At 34.3% G+C, this 7,039-nt stretch overlaps 1 pseudogene; it reads right to left on the reverse strand.

Annotated features, from left to right (window-relative positions):
* Window positions 1-316: 316 nt before the first annotated feature.
* Window positions 317-3,671, reverse strand: LOC116124936 (annotated as a pseudogene).
* Between the last annotated feature and the right edge of the window lie 3,368 nt (window positions 3,672-7,039).

The raw sequence follows: 7,039 nt of genomic DNA on the forward strand, positions 1-7,039 counted from the left end.
CATCAAGAAGTTGACTGCACTAGAATAAACAAGCAATAAAAGATCTTACTTGCTGTTAGAATATGGTATTACTTTTGTTGTTAAGGCCTGTAGTTCACTATCTCAGACAAAAAGTAAGTTATCCTCAACGATATTGAGTCAATGCATGTGTAGTGAAATGCCAAGATGTGTCTCTGCTTTTCTCAGAAATTTTGATGCCGTTGAACTCTAACCATGTTGAGCTGATTCGGAATTGCATAAGACAATCTGAGTTCTCTTTTACATCCAGAAATTTTTATACCAATCAAATACCAAGGAATTCCAGAAGGCCTAGAAAGAAAACGGAAAAATTCCAGGTTTCAATTTATATCTTGTCTATTACAGTACAGTAAAACTGTATGGCAGCTAAGAAGTAAAATCCAATGGTCCGTAAAAAGCTTGAGATTTTCTATAGATGCCAGCTTAGTGCATCGAAATAAATTTTCAACCCATCTCAAAAAGTTGATAAGCGTGAATAGTATTAGAGAACAGGGAGTGCCAGTGGGGGAGCCTGAATTCTCCGGGAGGAATTACAAATTATACAACATGAAAATTAAAAATAAAAAAACAAATGAACAAAACAACAGAAGTATTGTCATGGCACTGACCAGATGAAGAACCGGTTGAAATAATCTTGTTAAAAGAACCACCATCTCTTTTGCCGAGTCCTCTGTAACAAGATATAAGCAAGCCTCAGTTACATGTATACACATAAAAACCAGCTAGATACATTGTTCTAAGTACCAACAAAAGCCTTTCAGCAAATCATTACTATGAATTATTTATTTAATTAGAAAAAGGTCACAAAGGTAGAACCGAAAACCTCTCTGATTCTTATTCTGTTGTTTCATTAGAATAGGCTGAGAAAGAACAGTGTTGTCAATGTTCTGAATGTATGGCCTCACCTTCTCCTCCAACATCTCATTCAACTGATCAACAAAACAGATAAAAGCTCATTGGACACAAAATTATGATTGTTGGCAATTGTAGCCCTATTTCAGAGACTAAGATGCTGAAATCAGTGTACAAGAAACTGTGAGAAAGTATTCAGAATAGAGTCATTTACAAGGGAAATATGCTCATGAGCTTTTCTCCCTGATTTATTAAAGGTTTAAATATTAAATTAAGATATATGGAGTTTCTCACTTCAGCCTATCCTTTTAAGCAAGTTTTGAAAACTATAACACAGAATATACACATTATTTATAGGACATAATAAATACTGTGATGACTGAAACTGATGAGTCGAACATAACATATATTTCACTCGGCCCAATAAACATTAACTGGTACTAACCTTATCTTGTCGCCATTTAGTTTCCACTGAGTATCCAAAATTTTATCAGCCATTTCTCTTTGGGCATTAGAAGAATAGTCTTCTCATACAACTTTTTCGGGTCTTTGAGATCCTCCTCGCTCCAAGAAGAGGCATTGAGTGGAAGTCAAGTTCCTGTCAATGCTGAGCAGTTAGTTCAATGTACATTCCCTAACATTATCAACAGAGTAAAAACACACATGAATAATGGAAAACAAGAAATATTGATGAAGAGTAACAGAGGATACAGCACACCCCAATTTTAGGGCCGTGGCGGAGGATCAAGCTTCATGACTTCTGCTTCTAGAGCCTTCTTCCTTGTAGTAAGGGATATTTTTCACTATAACAGGGTCTTCCTGGCACGGACAGGATCTATGGAGATTAAGCCTGAAAATGATAAATGATTTCAAATCAAGAACTTTCAGCAAATTATAAAATACAATATTTACAACTTTGCATGGAATCCCAAGTATCACTCAATACAATGCCTTATGGTGTCCATAAAAATAAATAAAAAAAATAAAAACCAACTAGACCAAAGCCATGTCATCACAATTTTAATGCATTAAGCTCATAAAGCATATTCTCCACATAGACAGATCTTTAACTCCCATAAAGACTAGTACTTCTCATATAGGAAAATCATATTATTGAACCCAAAGTGTAATGAGATTCTAAGAGGAAAGATTACTGTTCGGAGATTATCTTACTTCCTGCAAGTGTTCCCAGCCAGGATTTCGCTTGGCCACCACCTCCCGAAGTTGATCATACCGCATAGATTCCTACTCACAAATATCAAATATCAAATGTAACAATTTACACCCAAATTTCTACCTGCAGTTGCAGTCTGGGATATTAACTATGGGGCAATCAAATCAGCAACTCCTCGAAGTCTAGGGACTCATGTCCGTGATTGTTTATACGAAAAACAAAAATGCCAATAATGACAAAATCTTAATAGGTTTTAAATAAAACACGAAAAACCATATCAATCTGCTATTCTACAAAGTTTAATCTTGAAGCCCACAGAAAATGTTAGAAGGTCAACTGGGAATGACTTTATCCAATTAACGCAAGGAGTAAAAGTCTTAAAATTGAGTCAATTGATTCACTTCCCCTTCTCTATGGCTAAGGCTTAGCATGCATATTTCCGGACACAACTACACTGGTAGGTAGCATGAAAGTGAGTGGAATTAGAATGTCACTCTCTAACTTCCTGAAGAATACAATATTTCCCAATTCTGACTGTCGGCAAAAACCTCTGTTGTAAACTACACCTTAAAAGAAATGCATAATTTAATGAAAATTTTACGTGCATCTAGCTATTTCTTCATTTCTTACCGTTGAGAGATGCGGAATTTTAACTTAAACACAGGAAAAAAAAAAAAAAAAAAAACCTCATAAGCAATAGTATGCAGCAAAAATAAACAAGAAAACACGGTCACAACAAAATAAATAAGTCCAACACTAGGGTGAGGAAACAAAATGAATCTGAACCTTGTATTGCCACCAAATTTTCTGCTTGATATCATCATCATAGTCAAACCGCCCACAACCTGAGGCAAGGTCATAAGCCAAATGCCGCATACTGGGGTCCTTCATGCTGTGAACAATGCTGCAACAGTAAATATTAGAAGTCATTATCACTCAGTACGCTTTAACTGTCCAACAGCTATAGAAAACTTGAAATACACTCACTAATAAATTAATAGTAAAGACTATAGAATAAGACATGATACTAACCTCATATGGATAATCCATCTTTCTCAAGACATTTAGGCTTTCCACGAGGCTCCATGATCTGCAAGGAGAACGCAGTATAATCCATAGATAAAAAATTGCATAGTTAAAAAATATCCAAGTAGAACCCATTTACAATGTAAGAGAATCTTTTATTTGTAAGAAACTTCTCCCCACAGAAAATTTGGTGTCGACAACGGAGGTTACAAAAATCATTTCTACACTCTCCAGCACTATTGTGCATGGTTAAGAGAAAGCACCTTCCTACACCAAAATTATGGATAATGTTTTTGAGGTCACCATATAAACTTTTTATGAAACATTACATGCTTGATAATAGTGTTACTCTATATGATTCTTATAGAAAATGAATCATGAATTTTACAAAATGCAGACACACAGAAGTAAAGCCATTGTCTTTTCTAGATATTCAAGTGTTGCCATGTTTGAAACTCCATGTCAGTTTATAAACACAAACAGTTTGTTCTGTATCTACATATCCTAGCATAATATCAAAGTATTAGCAAGTTCACAAACAACTCACATCATCTGCAGAGATAGTGACTTGTAATTTGTGTTTGCATTCAGGACAGCCCATGACACCCTGAAAAAATAAAAAAAATAAAAAAAATTCATTCAAAGGTCAAATCCATATAAATACAGATTACATGTATGCCCAGCTCCTGGTCACCACAAATTATTGTCACAGATAATTTCATAACAAGGTTGAAATATCTCTCCCTAAACTGAATAAGAAAGGTGGAAATACTAGATGGGCTATAAAGCATAAATTATCTGGGATACTAGAACTTTCAGAATATGAGACAGCCAAAATTACATTCACATGAAGCCCAAGAAAACCCAGTGTAAGGGGAAGCAACCCCATGGATTGAATTGAGTGGGTTAGGCATTTGGTTTCAACCAAAAGATCAGGCGTTGAATTCCTCTTGGACCCACCACTTAGGATATCATATACCATAAGTGTGCGGGCTTTGTAGATATGCTCATTGTCACCTACTATAGAACTCAATAATCCATAGAAATGTTGGGGGATTATTGATATCAAGAAAAATATATATATACACGTCACATAAGCTATGAAATAAAGCTCTCACTGTCCATCACGTCGGGCAGTCTTTCGATGGCAATGGTGAGAAGATCAATTGTAGATGGAAGGTGCACCAACTCAGCCCGATTATCAACAATGGCATCCGCAACACGTAGCAGTTGCCTTCTCTCCACTACAAGAAAATCCAAAACATAATAATAACTAATATAAAAAGAATATAAGCATCAAATTACTTGGTTGGATTTATGCTTCTATACATAAACTGAAGGATGAATAATATTTATAGTATTCATATTCATTCCTTGTCCTCTCAAATCTAATTTAGACTAGCGAAAAGAAAATGTACATCCCCCTAACAAACCAAGAAGAGCTTGTAATGTATTATCAAAACTGATGCAAATCAACATACCTTCTCAAGGTGTAATCTTTACTTGTTACTGCACTTGCCCTGATCCTCGGCACATAGTACACCGCAATGCCTGCCATCCATGCATGTACACATGCCTGCATTTCATAGACCAATCTCACAATAAGACAGCATGTTAAGCCCAAAAAAAGTACTTGCGTTCTTCAATTGAAACAAGCTGATATGAACAATTAAACATATAAGTTGATATCACTTCCAATTCATCAGCACAAAATACCTGGTAAAATATCATCATTCAACTCAGTTTAATAGATGAAATTCCAGTACATGGTTTTTAAAAACTATAACTTGCTATGTTCTAATATCAAATGATTACAAACTAAAGCAAAAAACGATAAAATGACACTCAGAATATCACAATATCAAGAATTCCATTACAACCAAAAAAAACAACATAACGACAAAAAGCAAGGACCAAAATAAAAATTCCAAAGATATCGAAAAGCACCTCTGGCATACCACCTTCTTGCCCAGCTCTAGTGCAATATCATAGGTCCCAATGTGTAGCAATTGCCTGGCTTAATCCATGGGATCAACTAACGAATAAATTAAGGCATTTGAACGAGGGTTATATATATAAACAACTTAAATTAAGAAATTAGAACTTGCAACACCAAAGGTATATATGCTAAATCGCAAACACAAATCAAACGGTCAACAAATTAAGCAATACCAATTAAAAATGACCATAATCCTTCCAAAAACCTAAAACACCAGGTGACCAAACACAAGAGCATAAACTACGCAAAATTGCAAAACACAACATAAGCCTATCCATCTATTCTTCAACCATAACATCATTTTCCAAAGAAGAAAAAACAAGAACCAGCCAAAAGCGCATTAAGTCACTGAAAATGACAGTATCACTAAAAAACTACCTAAAATCATAGCAAGATTACTTTAAACACATACCATTTCAACCCACACCGTTTTGAATTTTTAAAATTTTTGCAATCCAACATACACTGAATTTTCAATTTTAACTTATAATTGCCCACCATTACATAATTTAGCCCACAATTTACAATCCCATCTAAGCCAATCAAATACCACCCAAACAACATAAAAACAAGTCGATATTGATAAAACTTTAAAATACACGCACTTACAAAACAGAAGCGTAAGAAGCTTGGTAATGAACTCGGGAAGCCGCCCACGAGGTGCGGAGCCAGCAATGTCAAAAGCAAGAGAAGGGAGACAAGACCAGCTTAATCGGGAACTCCAACATGTCACTGACTTGCTGTCCATAACGAGCATTGAAAACTTGTATTGGTTACCTGCAAACTGTTTGAAGTTCGCTTATCATACGGTCCGGGCCTCTCGACATTGTGGAGACTGGAGAGTGAGAGTTAAGTGAAAGAGAGAAGAATGGATAGAGTTTTGTTCCTGAGTCAAGCGGGTTTTGTTGGCGATTTTGCAGGATGGGTTTATCCTGGGTTTTGGATTTAACTAAAGTTCAGTTTAGCCGAGTTCGTGTGACCAAACACACACGCTTTAAGCGTCTAAACTATTAAACTTGGGTTGAAAAGATTTTGTGTCATGTACCTAATTTTATTACAATATAATTAAGATTTTTTTATTAATAATTAATTAAATCTATGTAATTATATTTGTTGTTTTGTTGTAATATGCTTATAAATTCAATTAAAATAAAGATGCTATTTGTTTTTATAAATTGTTGTTACACAAAAATGCAATAATCGTAGACCCAATCAACCACGGTAGGATTTGATAGGATGTATACATGATTTAGAATAACCAGTCAAGAACAAATTAGAAAACCATAATGGAATGACAAAAAACAGTTTTAAAATGGTTCGAGGAGTTAGAATCAAGTCTACGTCCACTGATATATTATTATTTTATATTTGTTTTACACTCAGACTAATTACAAAGAAGAATATGATGAACAAAGATAAACTATCTTCTCTCAATGAGATATGTGTAGGAACAAAAAAAAAAAAAAGGTCTCTTTGCTCGGGCGGCTTACACGGATGAGAAAAAGAGAAAGATGTACCCCTGTTCAGGTAAAATATCAGTTTATATAAGTTGTCACAATGCAAACTCATAAGTGAAGTCTAACTTTTTGTCGGCTTTTAACTTGTCGACAGTGTCTAACTTGAAAACAGTTTTTAACTTGTAAACAGTTTTTAACTTGTAAACAGAATTAGCTTAAGGTAGGCTGACACATGACATAAATCTAACCATCGAATAATAGTAGATCCTTGGGACACCTAGTGGGAATTCATTCTTATTGGATTCATCAGACAACATAAATAATATTCATAATTCTAAAGGTATGTTTGCTTTTTTTTTTATCTTAAGTCTAAATGTAACTAATTTTAATAGATTAAATTTTTTTAGGTCTTTTTTTTTTTTTTTTTTTTAAGCTTATGTTTGTTTATCAGATTTAAGTAAAAACTTAAAATATTTTGCTTTTATTTGAATATAAAACCATCTAATCAATAAA

The sequence above is a fragment of the Pistacia vera genome, unplaced genomic scaffold (genome assembly GCF_008641045.1).
Source record: "Pistacia vera cultivar Batoury unplaced genomic scaffold, PisVer_v2 Contig158, whole genome shotgun sequence".
In the NCBI taxonomy this organism is placed as follows: domain Eukaryota; kingdom Viridiplantae; phylum Streptophyta; class Magnoliopsida; order Sapindales; family Anacardiaceae; genus Pistacia; species Pistacia vera.